This window comes from Bidens hawaiensis, unplaced genomic scaffold (assembly GCF_021521415.1).
Source record: "Bidens hawaiensis isolate Kalapana, Puna unplaced genomic scaffold, B.hawaiensis_p1.1 tig00005587_1, whole genome shotgun sequence".
Classification (NCBI taxonomy): domain Eukaryota; kingdom Viridiplantae; phylum Streptophyta; class Magnoliopsida; order Asterales; family Asteraceae; genus Bidens; species Bidens hawaiensis.
The window spans coordinates 964978-981288 of NW_027491361.1; the positions used below are offsets into that span (position 1 = coordinate 964978).

A 16311-nucleotide genomic window follows, 5' to 3' on the forward strand; every position below is an offset into this window, starting at 1 on the left:
TAAAATGTGATCATTTGAGTCATTGATCTTTTTCTTTAGTAGCTGGAGTTGACTTTCATCGTCAGCTATTGCCTTTGCCTTCTCTTTTCTCCTCTCCTCTCCTCTTCGTCATCTGAAAGCCTAGATGGTCCAACCTCTCTAATAATTTTAGGTGACATCTCATCTATCTCCTTAAACAAGTCCTCAAGCTCTTCATCTACAACTTTTTATTTCACACATTTGGAACTTACTTCATCATTTTTATCATTTACAGTGTCAAGTTCCTAAGTTTTACCAGACAAGACAACAATTTCTCTATAAATTATTTCAGTCTCATCCTAATCTGTGTCTTCATCTAGGACAATTGTTCAATCATCATCATCCTCAACATCAGTCATTTTCTCATCACCTGCAACCACATCATCAGCAACATCCCTTTCTCCCACAACATCATTCATCTCTTCATCATCAATGACATCATATATCATTCCAATTAGTTTTAGAGAATTTCCATCAAAAGCTATAGGGATATTCTCCCCATATTTTAGTGTATTTGAGGTCTTCTCAACCTTAGACACTAGGGTTTGAATTCGTTTTAAAGCATGTTGTAGCTGAGTTTCCAAATCTCCTCTCCTCCAGCTCCGAATTTCTGTCTTTAAGTCACAGTTTTCAATCAGTATATCAAAGTTTCATTGTAACAATATCATTCTAGCATTAGGGGATGATGAGTTGATTGGAGAAATTTGTTCAGGTTCAGATGATTAGGTTGGTTGAGTTTGGTGGGCTGGGCTTTGAAGAATTTGGGAACTTGTGTGTGGTAAAGGGTTTTTGGTTTGATTTAAAGGTATATGGCTTTGGGTGGGAGGTGATAAAGGAATCTCGGGTTGGCTAATGTCTATTGAAGGTGTTGGTGACTGGTATAGTGTGTCTGGTTGGTTAATAAGGTGGGATGGAATAAATTCTGGTGTGTAAGGTTCAGGTTCAGTATGGTAGTTTTGGGTTTGGGTTTGAGTTTGAGGTTGTAGTGAAGGTGGTGGTAATGGTATGTATGACACAAAGGTTTATAGTGAGTGTGGTGGTGAAGGGATGTATGACTCATGTATTTGTGGCTGAGGTGGTGATTGTGGTGGTGGTGATACATGTGGTGTAATGGTTGAAATATGTTGCATAACATTAGAAATAACTTCATCATGAGATGCCTCCCCCTCAACATGTGCTATATCATCAACCACATTCTAATCAACAACATCATCATCTCCTCCAACATCATGATCATCATCACTATCATCAGACTCACTTTCATCATCATCTTCTTCATCACTATCTTCTTCACTGCTCACCGCAAGTGAATTAGGAACCTCTATAATCTCAAAGTCATTATTTATCAACCAAGGGAGTATATCCAACTCCACTTTTGGATCAAACTGACTGGTTGCCCCCAACCCGCTGATCCTCCTGTAAACATTTGGATCTTGTAATACATGTGTTGTCCCGACAGTTGGTAAGTCAGGATACAGCCTGTTAAAGATGATTTGGAGAAATCTTGGATACATCAAGAACTTGTCTTCCTCCCTCTTCCTTGTATTTGTAACCATCCCTTCAAATATCATCCTGAAAAAATTGAATGGTTGATCAAAGAGGACAGCTACAGTGGCGGTAGCAATTACTCTACTCATTATAGTCCATGTTCTTCTTCTTGGTGGCATGCTCTGAATTATGTGATGTATTAGGAACCGATAGATCAAAGGAAACATCCCCTTCTGAAATTGTCCCTCATTGATGTTGCCTTGATATCACAATGTCTCTTGAAAAATTTTAACAGCATCTACTGGGAGTAGGATAATTGTACTTCAAAATTATCATTCAATTGGAGGCATGCGCGTATAAGTTGTTCAGTGACTTCGACCTCCCTTCCAAGTACAATGGCTTCTATTCTTCTCCCATTTATATCATCAATATATTATGCAATTCTCCAAAAATCCAAATGATGATTTCTATAGATAATGGGGTTCTCGGTCAAAGCAAACGGCAAGTTGGAGTGTATTAGCCTTTAATCATCAGCTCCAAGGGTCGATTCTCGTATGTAATTTGGATAAACACGCACATGTTGTTCTTTTGCTCAAATTTATAAGTTATATATGCACAAACACAAATAAAATACACATTCAAAGCATAAGTTGGTCAATCTGAATATCAATTGAACATGCATGTATATATAATGAAGAAGAAAGTATAAAAGGATAATCTTAATGAACGTGTTCTTCGACAATATAAACAGAGATGTTAGTAAAACTAAAAATTAAAGACCTAAACCCAGATAATGAGTGTTGAAAATCATTTAATTAAAGCTTACCAAGTCAAATTAGGATGTATGATAATTTTTAAAGAGATTTAGTGAGCAACAGATCGATTACTTAGGTTGCAAGGACACATGGTATAATAGAAGAGAGAGAGAGAGAGAGAGAGAGAGAGATGGAAAAAGATGAAATGAAAATTTTTCTAAGTCTCTCTTTTATACTATACCATTGTGCATTTGAAAGTGGGTTTTAAATGATTTTTGTCGTTTAGTTTCAGAATACTGCCAAAAATCTCATTTTCAAATTTATAAGCACAAAGCTTGCTTGGCCAATAAAGCTTGCTCGAACATAAAGTTTGCTTGATTTTTTATGTTAATAGAAATACTCTAAGTAAGAAAATGAAAGAAGTTTACTCGAATATACAGGATTGCTCGAGAAATTAATCACAAGCCAAATAATTAAGTATATTTGTTCAAATAGACAACTTTGCTCGAAATCAATTAAGATCTCAACTGATTAACTTAGAAATAATCCTAAATGTCAAACCTTACTCAAATAACCTAACAAGAAAAAGGTTACTCGAAGGAACTTAATCAAGCAAAGAGTAAAATTTGTTCACATATAAACTATCAAGTATGCTCGAGGAACGAAGTTTACTCGAAAATACTTCAAAAAGTTAAAGCATGCTGGAGGACACTTGTAATGTTAAAGATTAACATAGAAGTATGCTAGAAGCATAAAGTGAGCTCGAGAAATGAAGTATACTCGAAAAACACTTGAAAATTGCAGGTATGCTTGAAGACACTTGAAGTATTAAATTTTTAATATAAAAGTGTGATTGAAGCATAAACTGTGCTCGATATACAAAGTTTATCCGAAAACACTTGTACTGTAGAACAAAGTAATTAGACAAATTCAAAACATAATTATATCAACAATTCATCAACTTTACTCGAAATACTCCAATTTTACTCGAAAGAGTTAAACTTCAAATAAATATTTAAGTATACTTGAGAACACATATTCATATTAAACATTTATCAAGTATGCTAGAATGAGTTAAATTCCATGTAAACAATTTAGTTTACTCGAAAGTACATAATCATTCAAGTGTACTCGAAAGTACATAATCATTAAAGTGTACTCGAAAGCACATATTCATTGTAAAAAAATGCAACACTTTTTGACTTAAACCTGACTTTAAACAATATTTCCTTTTTGTTGAAAGTTTAAGAGCAAATGGTGCATTTTGAGATAAAATTTCAGTATACCATTTCAAATACTTTTCTCTTTTATGAAAGATCTCAACATGGGATCATATTGATTAAGTCACCTTTCAATACTTCATTCTAAGCATTTTCATGACACATTAGGCAGGTATTTACTTACCGTGAATTTCATTACTTCGGTGATATGATTAAGATTCAATTTGTTGCATATTACAAAAATGGATAATACTTGTTGCTCTATGATGTCTCATATCTCTTCTCAAGGCTTACTTGGCTTTCTCCAGATCGCCCCAGATTGACTTCAACCCCCTGATATTTGGTCAAAATTTCTTTTATGACAGAACATGTATAAACTTTATTAAACAAATTTATCTTTTCAAAACTTTTCAAACTTTGAGGTTGAACGCTGGATTTATATGCCATGTAATACGGACTTACATGCCTTACATTCAAGGTGTTTAGGTATTATAATGATGGCCAACCTCTGTACTTCTAGTTTAAACCCTCATGTTTGTTATTTTATCAACTTTTGGTTGATGTATAATCCTTTTTGATTAGTTTTGTTCTTTATCATATGTAAAATGATTCATTTTGAGTGACCAAATACCAACAGGCTTGTGTATGTCTGGGTAGTAACTTTTCTGCCTATCATTTGGAGAGATTTATCTTGAAACATGCGTATTTAAACAATGTATCTCAACAATAAGTTTAACATATTCATTTAGTTTATATCACCTCAGTTTTTCCACTTCATGGAAAGATACCATACTTATCAATGACTGCACCAATAGTTTTTTTTAGCCTATTAAATCCATAAGATTAGTGTTAATAATCAATCTTCTATTATATCCCATAAGGTTGGATCAATGTCCATTGAAAAACACTTTAAGCTTCTTTAAAGTTTGAACTGGATAATCTTATCATGTCTCACACCATTAGTTTACTCTTCTATCAAAAACATTTAACTTTTGAAAAACTTTATTGATAATTCATTCAATCACATAAGTTTCAGCAAAAAGTGATTTTAACAAAGACAAACAGTTCACATAATCATCAAAACACGCATAAACACAAGTATGTTGACATGAAGTTTTAATCAAGATAAAACATGCATAGTCTAACTTGTCCTCATCACATAATGCATAGTCACTTCAAAACAGTAATCATGACAAAGTTTCAGATAAGTATGCAGATAAGAAATTTCAAGTCAGATTCAATCATACTCATCAAATTATCATGAAACATAATCAAATTCATACTTAAGCATCATAGATACCTAAGTCATGCATATTCATTTTATCACAATTTGATTACAACAAATATCACAAAAGCGCACATGGTTACAGTTAAATCGTTTGTAACACATTCAAGACCTTGAATTAGATAATCAGTTAGAACATTCAAGCATATATCATTAAGTAGACTTCATCAGAGTTGATCATGCCTAAAGCTTTTAATAGAAATTTGAATCTAGTCTATATCAAGTGGCTTGGTGAAAAAAGCAGCCAAGTTGTTATTAGTGTTAACTATTTCCATTTTTATGAGTCATTTCTCGTTACAATATCTGATGAAATGGTGTCTGATTTTAATATTCTTGGCCTTTGAATGTTGAACTGGATCTTTCACTATGAATAAAGCAGCATTATTATCAATTAAAATTGGAGTGTTTAAGAAATTCAGACTATAATCAAGCAGCTGATTTTGAATCCAGAGGACTTGAGCACACCAAGCAGATGCAACAATGTATTCATCTTCAGCAGTTGAAATTGACACAGTTGTTTGCTTCTTGCATTGCCATGAGACTAGCCTATCTCCTAAGAATTGACAACCACCATATGTTAACTTCCTGCTCATATTGCATCCATTATAGTCACTGTCAGTGTAGGCAAGAAGATCAACGCATTGTTCTTTGGATACCAAATTCCCAAGTCTGGCTTTTCTTTTAAGTATATGAAGATTCTCTTGACATCCATCATTTGTGAGACTTTAGGATTTGCTTGGAATCTTGCACATACGCAAACAACAAACATGATATCTGGTCTTGAAGCAGTCAGATACATGAGTGATCCAATCTTAGCTCTGTATTCATGTTGATCTACATGCTCCCCCTTTTCATCAGCTATCATCTTTTCATGTGTGTCCGTTGGAGTGGAAGAAGTCTTCAAATATTGGCATTTGAACTTGGGTAATATGTATTTTACATACTTGGATTGACAAATGAATATTACTTCTATTTTCCGTTGTACTTGCAATATTTTCATGTGTGACCATTGGAGTGGAAGCAGTCTTCAAATCTTGGAATTTGAACTTGGGTAAGATGTCTTTTACATACTTGGATTGACAAATGAATATTCCATCATTTTGTGTTGTACTTGCAATCTAAATAAGAAATTCATCTCTCCCATAGAACACAATGTATTTGGACTTCATGACCTCTTCAAACTCTAAACATATATGTTCATTTTTTTATCCAAAGATGATATCATCAACATAGACTTGAAAAAGGAGTAAATTTCTTCCTCTTTTATTATAGAACGGGGTCTTGTAAATGGCTCCCCTTTGAATACCATTTGCAAGCAGATGTTTAGATAACTCATCATACTAAGCTATTGGAGCTTGATGTAATCCATATCGAGCCTTGTTCAGTCTGTATACTCTATTTGGAATATCAGGATCCTCAAAACCTGGAGGTTGAGTTACATACACCTCCTCTTCTATTTTTTGATTCAATAAAGCAGATTTAACATCCAACTGAAACACTCTTATATTCTTAGATGCAGCATAGGCGAAGAAGCTTCTAATTGCTTCTAGCCGTTCTACAGGAGCAAATACTTCTTCAAAGTCAATTCCTTCTTCTTGTAGACATCTAAGTCAATTTTTTTAGAAGTTGGTTCAAGAATACTTGTTCAATAAAAATCTTCATAAATATCTTCAGGATAGATTTTGAAGGACTTGACCAACTTCTTTAGATCAAACAACCAAGTTGCTCCATCAACAGTTTTGAACTTATTATCATTTAAAATGATATCAGGTGATTCAATCACACTCAGAAGATCTTTTACATATACTCTATATGCCTTTGAGTGTGAAGTATATCCAACATAGAACCAGTCTAATGAATTTGATTGAAACTTGTTCAAGTAGTTGGTGTTTAAAAGAGAGCATTTGCATCCAAAGGGATTGAGAAACTTGATGTAGGGCTTTCTTTTGTACAAAATCTCATAAGGAGTTTTGTTTTGTCTTTTGTTGAGAAGGACTCTGTTTTGAACATAACATGCAGTGTTGATTGTATTTGCCCAAAATGTTACAGACAAATAGGCATCTGCAAGCATTGTCCTTGCAACCTCTATTAATGTTATATATCTTCTTTCTGCAACACCATTTTGTTTAGGAGTTCTGGGGGCACTGAATTGCTGAAATATTCCATTTGCTTGACAAAATTCAGTCATGGTCCCATTCTTGAACTCAGAACCATTGTCACTTCTCATTACCTTAACCCTTGCATCCAGTTGATTTTCAACCTTCATTACACAGCTTTTGATAAGTTTTGCAGCTTCATCTTTTGAAGCTAGAAAATATACCCATGTGAATCTTGAGTAATCATCTATTATCACCAAACAATACCTCTTTTTACCAATACTTGGAACACTTACAGGACCAAAGAGATCCATATGAAGCATTTCAAGCAGTTGTTCAATGGAGTTTATAAGTTTTGTTTTGTGAGATGATTTATGTTGTTTTCCCTTTTGGCATGACACACATTTGTCATCCAGCTTGAACTCTCTTGTTGATAAACAAACCAATAACATGTTCACCTCTAACAAGTTTGTTCATGTTCTTTAGATTTACATGACATAACTTTTTATGTCATTGTTTGGATTCATTTTCAGATGCTTTAGAGATAAAGCATGTTCCACCTTTAAAAATGGCATCTTTCATTCTCAGTTCATATAAATTTCCATTTCTAGGTGCCATAATCTTTATCATATAAGGTGGAATCAGAAACTTAGGTTTCAAAATGAAACAGTGAGATTCATCAAATCCAAGTTTATAACCTTTATCACACATTGGTGAAATGCTTAAAAGGTTATATTGAGACCTTCAACATGAAAAACATTATCAAAAGAAACTTTCCCATTTGCGAGAATGCTTTTGCCCACAATTTTCCCTCCATTTTCGTCACTACCAAAAGCAACTGGGCCTTTAAACTTTTCGTCATAGTTTACATGTGATCTCTTATCACAGGTCATGTGTATGGAACATCTACTATCTATATACCATACATCATTGACTTCCGTGGATTGTTCCCGCACAATTGAAAAAGAAAATAATTAGTTAAGTGATGAATCACAAGCTATCACAGTAGTTGCATTTGGTTTTGGGTCTTCATAAACCAATTCACAAGACTCATCAGTCTCATAACAAGTTTCAAATGAGTTTCCAAAGTGGGGAATTATGATTATGCATTTTTCAATTATAGTCTCCCTTTTGATAATTATCTTTGGAGCTTCATCTTTTGGCTTCCACAATAACCCTTGTGGTTCATAACCATGTTTCATAAGGAATTTTTCATCACCAGTAAGTTCTTTTCCTTGCTTTCTTTTGAAGATTTTCTTCTTCAACTTACTTTTCCTTTCACTGGTTACTAATTCTTCACTCAGATTTTTGAGACTTAATAGATGGACTTTTTAAGTTTCTTGGTAGTCACACTCTATTTCTTCTCAATTGCTTCAAAATTTTGTGCTTCATCATTAACCTTCTTCTTTCCCTTATTCAAGCACTCAATGCATTTCTTCTTGTAGAGTGCAAAATCTTGTCCAAACATGGTACAATTTGGAACATGAAATGGTTCATGAGAGAACCTTTCTTGACAAGAATCAGTGTGATGACCATACACATCACATATTTTACAGCATACATGTCCTTTGTAACTTGAACTTGAGTTTCCCCTTTTAAATCTTTCACTTGGTATTGGGGATCAATTCTAGTGGTCTTTTGATGAGTAATTTGACCATCAAAGTTAATTGAGAATGGTAAGAATTGTTCAATACTTTCATCTCTTCTTTCTACTAAACTCTTCACAAAGTTTAACTTTTCCAATTTTATTGAACTTTCACTCAAATTAACTTCTTTCCTTGGTCATGACTATCTCCTAGCATAATCTTCCATGTTTCTACATATCCAATGTCAAACAATTTATGATTGGAGAACACTGGATAGACTGGTAGAAAATGATAATTACTTTTGAAGACTTCATCATTCTTCTTGCTTTGATACTAGATTTCTTAGAAGAACCTTTGCTTGTCTGAAGGTCATTTTTGTTTTTCTTACCTTCAGTCCATCCACAAATGTCAAAAGGCTTGTGATTTCTTCTCATTTGTTCATAGACCTTTTTCATTTTTGGTGTAATTTTGGGTAGTCTTGGAAACTTTTTCTCTGAATTTACTCTTTTCTTGTCTTTACCCTTTATACTTCCACAACTTGAGCATATAACACTTGACATACTTGAGTTATCTTCATATGACTCACTTGACTCTTGATCTTTCATAGAAACTTTAACTTCAACAGATTTTCTAATTTCCTTTTCTTTTGTTTTATCATTCTTTAACACAAACTCTCCTTTTTCATCAACACCAACCATCTTATAGTTTTCAACAAATTCTTCTTTTTCTTCAAAAACGTTTTTTAACTGTTCAAGGTATGCCTCTCTTTTCTCCTTGTCAACTTTTAATGAATAATTGTCATCAAATGGTGGTGGAACAACTTTATACTTCTCTTCTTCTTTAATCTTTTTCAGTTTCCCACAAATGTTACCAGTTGAGACAAGATTCTTCAAAAATTCAACCTCAACTTGAAGTTGGGTATTCTTTATCTTTTATTCCAAATACATCTTTTTCAGTCCTTCTACTTCAGTGGTATGTATTGATTGTATTTCATAACTGTCCATACTGTCTTGCTCTTGACCTTTGATTTGATTTCCATAAGTGATTTCACTCATTTCATACACATTAATTATGATCTCCTTCTTGAAAAACTCAACTTTTAAATGACCCACCTATTTTCTCAATAAATCATTCATATTAACTAATTCTGAGGTTGAAAGATTTGAATGTACCTGAGATGTTGTAGATTCGGCTTGATCATTGATTTTAGCCATGAAAGCAATACTTGCCTTCTCAATCTCTTTTGCATGGTTACTCCAGTCAAACAAACCATTTTGTGGTTGTTGGGCTACAACAACATTTCCTTGATTTCTTGGCTGAGTTGCATTGTTTCTATTCTGATTTATAGGACCTTGAGGAGGGATTTGTTGATTTCTGTGAAGAGACTGTTGTTGAGGAATAATTTTCTATTGATTTTGTTGCTGAAAGTTTTTGTTATAGAATTGTCTTTATTGTTGACTTTGACCTTGATTCTGACCCTAAAAATGATTTCTTTGAAGATTATTATTGCCATTCTGGAATTGTCTTGGTTGGCTGCATTCTTTAGCAAAGTGACCAGGTTGTTGATAATTGTAGAAAATTTCCTTGGATTTATCAAATCCAAGTCTGTCATTTTGACCAGAGAATGTAGACCTTCCAGTCCTGTTATACAATCTTTTACTTCTAACAGCTAACACTGCAGCTTGCCCAGATCCATATCTTCCAGATCATCTGCATCCGTATTTTCAAGATCCTCTTGTACCACACTTGTATGAATCAGGTTTTTGGCCACAAAGGCATTATAAGATTCAGTAAACATTAAAACAAAGACTAATATTCATTTCCTTGGCTTGTGTTACTAGGAATATATGGAGCATGACCACTTGCTGTAGAAGATGTATCACCATCATCTATCATTTGGACATTAAATCTATGCTGCCCAGATTGGCTTGCCACATAAAATCTTGGAGTCTCAAAATTGAAATCACTAGGCTCTTCAATAATAGGAATTTGTTGTTGATTCTTGGTTGACAAATTTACCATTAGAGCTATTAAAGCATTTGCATCCTGAAAACTTGGCTTTTCTTCTCTGATCATATGATTCTCAATCATTTCATGCTCAGCTGCTTGCAGAAAACATATCACATCATCATGCTTGCAATTTGGAAAGTTTTCCTTCTTTTTGATAAAACTGGCTAGTTGTGTACCATTCACCAGATTAGGAAGAAAGCAGTTGTTCTGATTTCATTGATAATTGCCACAAATCTTTGCAAAACTGATTTCAGTCTTTCTCCTTCTTTAAAATTGAATCTGTCAAGTTGCTGCTTCAGCATGTCTTTCTTGATGTCCTTTAGTTCAGTGTTTCCTTAAAACATTTCAACCACAACATCATACATAGTTTTTGCAGAAGTGTGATGATTCACACTTGTCAATATTTACCATGATAGACCCAGTTTTAACATAGAAATGGTCTTTTCATCCTTTTTCTTCATTTTTTTTTCTTTCAACAGCTTGGTTGTTGTTTGCACGTTCAGTTGGAACATAAGGATTATTCTTGATGGAGTTCCGCATTTCAGTGTCATTGTAGCAAACAACAGCCTAAAACAAAACTGTTCACTTGATATAATTTTCTTGACCTAACATAGTAGACACTTCTTGGTCATCTATTTGTTGGAAAATATTTTTGGTATTTTGAATAAGCTTTTTGAAACAAAAATTACTTCAAAATTTTTTTAACAGACTTTGAAAAATACTTAGATCTAAGGATAAAAACCTTGTATCTGATGAAAACAGACGGATTCAACCAAACCCTGGACTCAAAACAGATAACAACTAAAGTGAATCTTAGACTAGAAAACTTTTAAGCCTTAAATGATTGTAGATATGAAAAATGAAGAACATAATAGCTGACGTCACAACTCAATGAAACAGTGCTCAGCTGACATCATCAGTTTCTTCTTCAAAATCAAATAATATTCAGTAAAAGCTTCACAATCAATCTACACAGCAACACATAGGTCTTCACAAGAGCAAAACGAAGCTTTGATACCACTTGTCAGGATCGATTGTTCACAATATCAACCTCGTAACCAACAACTTAATGTTGGCAAACGGTTACGAATATGCTAATGTAAAAACCCTATGAATACTAACGGCGAAATCAATATTAATCAAGATGTTGCTCAAATAACATAAACATGACAAACACACAAGACACTCAAAAGATTTCTATTGATATTAATCTTTAATGCCAAGGAAAAATCTTTAGGGTTTCTAGAGTGGAATGTCAGGTGAGGCGTACATGGATATTCTGTTGGCTATGAAATCTAATCAGCCATAATCATCGTTCATGCACACACCGTAAATCTGACCTAAACTTTCCTTAAATAGGCACACCTGACACCTTCTAGAAACCCTAATCATTGGAAAACATATTCAAGCGTATTTAAAATTATTACAAGTGTAAACAGGTCTTCGTGGAAGTTTTTTTCTTTGTCGAGCAAACCTGGTAATCCATTAGTGTACTGGAATAGTTTCCCGAGCAAGCTTTTACTTAGAATAGTTTCCTTAGAAAATATTCTTCAAGCAGATATCAATCTTTATGATAATATCAAACTTTGGCCGATAATATGCTACGAGCAAACTTGTTCTTCTTAATCTCTTCAACCTTTTGTCTTAAAGTTATTCATAAACTAAGTGTGCTGGCGGTGAGATTGAACCTTGCTCGTAGAAGCCCTTAGTATAATTCCATCAACTTCCTACAAGTGTGCTTTAGATCACTCTTATTGTAACCTTGCTCGACCCAACAAATTACTTGGTTTAAGGCAGGTTAAGTCGAGGGTTTGCTCTGGAACAAACCTAGCTCGACTGAAGAACAACCTTGCTTGATGAAGTGTAGTTTGCTCAAACTAAACACTTAGAAGAATTCTAGAAGTTAACCATGCTGGATGTAAGATATCATGCTTGAACAAGTATTAGTCTTGCTCGAAGTGTCTAGTTTACTCGTTTTCCATACTTAGCCATTTTCTTGAGAAGATTGAGAAGATTCCAATTATCCTGAATCAATTCTTGATCCCAACAAATTTTTTAATGATAGTAAGTAAATTTTCTTTTTTTTTTCTAATTAATAGATACGATTGGTTGGGTAACGGGTCAAAAATGACTTAAGTTGAAATGCTAATTTTTTGTGTTGTTTGAAAGAAACGGGTTGACCAAATACAATTTTGAATCTTTTTATAAATAATTAACGCTTTAAATATGATTACAAAAAAAGTGTATGATCACAACGGTAGTAATCTAAATATTTTAATAAATAGACAAGTCTCGGAGATTGAGTAACGGGTAAAAATGGTTTGGTTGACACGGTAACTATAAGTGCTGGTTAACTAAAAACATTTTTTGGGGTCTTTTGTTACAAATTGATGCATTAAATATGATTAAAAAAGTTTATCATTATAATGTTAATAGTTTAAATATTGTAATGAATAGACAAGTCTCGCAGTTTGGGTAACGGATAAAAAATGATAACTTTTAAGTGTTTGACAAAGTCTGTCTGAAAAAAAAGGAAAAGAAAACACTTTTCTGATTCATTTTATATTTAAATCTTTTTCTTAATATTGATGTGTTAAATGTGATTTTAAAAAATTATAATTATTATAGTAATTTAAAGAACTTAAAAAATAGACAGGCTAGGTAACGAGTCAAACACGGCTTAGATTGAAGCATAAATTGTTGGTTGACCAGAAAACAAATTTTTGAATCTTTTTGTATATATTGATGTGTTAAATATGATTCCAAAAGGTATATTGTTATAGACTTAGAGTGATAATAATATTTGTTCTTGATTTAAAGGTGGTTGTCTTGTTATTAAGGGAAACAAATGGTCATCTACAAAATGGATTCATGTCGAAGAGTATAAGGTTTAAATTTCTTCGAATACCAATTTCTTCAAAAGGTATTCCTATTTATTCAAGGTGTAATTTTAACCAATTTATTTATGAATGATATGATTTGGGTCAGGTTGTGTTTTAGCTCAAACATGTCGGATCAAAATAATGTGCTAAAAATAAAATACACATAACTTTCTATATTATTTTATTAATAAACGTGTCGTGAACTCATCTAGTTCATTGACTGACTCTGTCAACTAATCAGAATTCCCTTGATTTAATCTATTTTAACAGGCTTAGGATGTTATAACAAATGTGTTCAAGCATAAACATCAACTGGTTTTGAAGCCCGTTTTGAAGAATCTTCCATATTTATGTAATTTCTTTTTATATTATACCCATCATTATACTACTTATTATAGATAATAAATTTATATAATGACATAATTTATGTTAATATAAATATAAATATAAATACGTACGATTTAGTGTCTGGCATAATTTATACATTGACATCTTTTAGTTTTTTTAAGTTTTTACATTAATGACAATGTTGAAAACTGGGTCTATGCGGCCGATTATTCAGCGCCTAGGTGCGAATCAGAACCTAGTATAAATAGATGGTAAGGTCATTTGTATTAGTTTATGTGTGTGAGATATGTGTGTCCCGGGGTGGCATGCTTAAACGTGTGTGTGTCTGTGTGTGTGTCATTCGGTTATGAATTATACTACTACATCATGATTTATCTTGTGTTTCAATTGCAAGTGTTCATCCTATTATTAAATGTGATTGAATCAAACTTTCCACATTCGTCTATATCTTTTAAGAGTGAATAAATGTAAATCGATCCTTGAAGAGGTAGGTCCCAGCAGAGCCCAGTTGGACCCGCAGGACTCACCTTGAAGAGAGACGTCTGCGCAGAAACCAACTGGATCCGCAGGACCCACCATGCTCAGAGACGTGACGTCCTTACGCGCAGTACGCAAGCTGTTCCCGCAGGAAATGCCTCCCAATGGTAAAGTACTCTGCCTGTTCCCGCAGCTGCGGATACAAGCCATCAGGGAAGGCCACCCGCGCAGCAAGGCTACACGCACAAGGCACTTAGCTCTCAATAATTCAGTAGTCACCTGAAGGAATGAGTAAAGCCGGGAATAATCCCGCACAAAGGCGGGAGGGGGAATACTCCCGCCCAAATAAGCCAGTCCGTACGATACTGGAGGATCTTTTGTACTGTACCTGACGAGGTATGGGCAAAAGATCTGACCAGAGATACGACAGCTCTTTGACAACAGTATGGCGAGCAGCATGCTCTTGTACTGTATGTCACTATTAGCCGCTGCCTACTCACCAACTCCTGTCATACCACGTGCATAGCCGGCAGTTGGTGGAAAAGGAATAGTACACAGCAGGCCTGGTCACTGTCAGCCGCTGCCTACCCACCAACTACCAGCATGGCACATGCGTAGGCCACAGTTGGTAGAACAGGAATACTATTCAGCCGGCTATACCTTCTTGGAAACCTACCTTCGGCTATAAATACCCCAAATGGTATGATCATCTCATCTTATCTGGTATCTTACATCTTATACCTGATATCTGCTCTAGCAATCTCTTAATATACACTTATATTCAAGAGCAATCTAGTCTGATTCTCACGCCGGAGGGTGGTCACAAGGAGGTACCCCCCCTTCTCAGTGACGAGCTCACGGTATCTGTTTTGCAGGTTATCAGAAGAACCATCTTTGCCGGGTCTAACCCCTCGTGGGAAACATCTATTTAACCCCCAGATTATCCGTAATCTGCCCGGGGTCGATTAGTGTTTCTTCATTGGCGCCATCCGTGCATAAAAGCTAGAACTTCATTTCTTTTCAGTTTTTTCAAACTTTTGGAAAGATGGTTAAAGAAACTCCGGTAACCACAACCCCAGCTACTGGGGGGAATACCGGCGACTACACAGTTTTTACGAACACTACCCCGGTTACCCAGGCCGGGGCAAGTGCAGTAAATTTTACGAACACTACCCCAGTTACCCAAGCTGGGGCAAGTGCAGTAAATAATCGCTCACTGGGATTCACCGATACCCAGTTAGAGAGACAACGAACGAGGCTCCCCCGCCAAACACTCGATGAAGTTAAAGCGTGGGCGGAAGCACGTCAAAAAGAATTCCAAGCTGAGTTGGATGAACGCTTACGTTTACTCCAACAGGCTGATGAATTCGTATACTTTGACGATGATTCGGAGGAATCCGATAGTGACGCAAACCCTCGTCATAGGGCGAAAGGGAAGCGTAAGGAAACGGACTCCCAACCGAGAAGGCATTTTGGAGAAACCTTCAAACCAAAAAACGCGGGTGGAAACCCACGTGACTTCTCCAAAACATTTACACCAACTGCTGCAAAGGCGGGAACGTCCAAATTTGCAAGGGACATTGCGGAAGCAATCGTCCCGAAAAGTGCCAAACAGATGTCCAACATCGGCACTTACGATGGTATATCTGATCCAGACGATCATTTGAACAGGTTCATAGCGGGGGCAACCGTCAGTAGTTGGACGGAACCTACGTGGTGTTACATGTTCCAAATGACGCTTGTTGGGCCAGCTAGAGCGTGGTTCGATCGTCTACCGGTCAACCACATCTACGACTGGGCAGACTTCCAGCAGAAGTTTAGCCAACACTTCAGCCAACAAAGAAAGTATACCGAGGAGCAATGGACAATCCTCAATTGCATTCGAGAAAAAGATGAATCTTTGCCAGACTTCATCACTCGCTTCAACTCAAAGAAGCTAAGTCTGGGTAATATCAGCGAAGATCTTGTTCGCGCTGCCTTTATCCAGGGCGCGAACGACCCAGAGCTCATCCGCACCTTAACGGGTAAAGATGGCATGCCATCCACATGGGATGCCATCATGACAGCAGCTAAACGCTTTGCGGAAACGGAGAAGCAACTGGGTAGAGATCTCCCCCAGAGCACAAACCTCTACACCCAGAAAACA

The 16311-nt window shown here is 35.3% G+C and overlaps 1 pseudogene across 1 annotated transcript in view; it reads left to right on the top strand.

Annotated features, from left to right (window-relative positions):
- Positions 1-13533, top strand: part of LOC143630160 (putative prolyl 4-hydroxylase 10) — a 46498-nt pseudogene extending 32965 nt beyond the window's left edge. Inside the window, exon 7 of the transcript XR_013153111.1 lies at positions 13279-13533. The product of XR_013153111.1 is annotated as a putative prolyl 4-hydroxylase 10 (transcript). The remainder of the gene's footprint in view (positions 1-13278) is intronic.
- The last annotated feature ends 2778 nt before the right edge of the window (positions 13534-16311 follow it).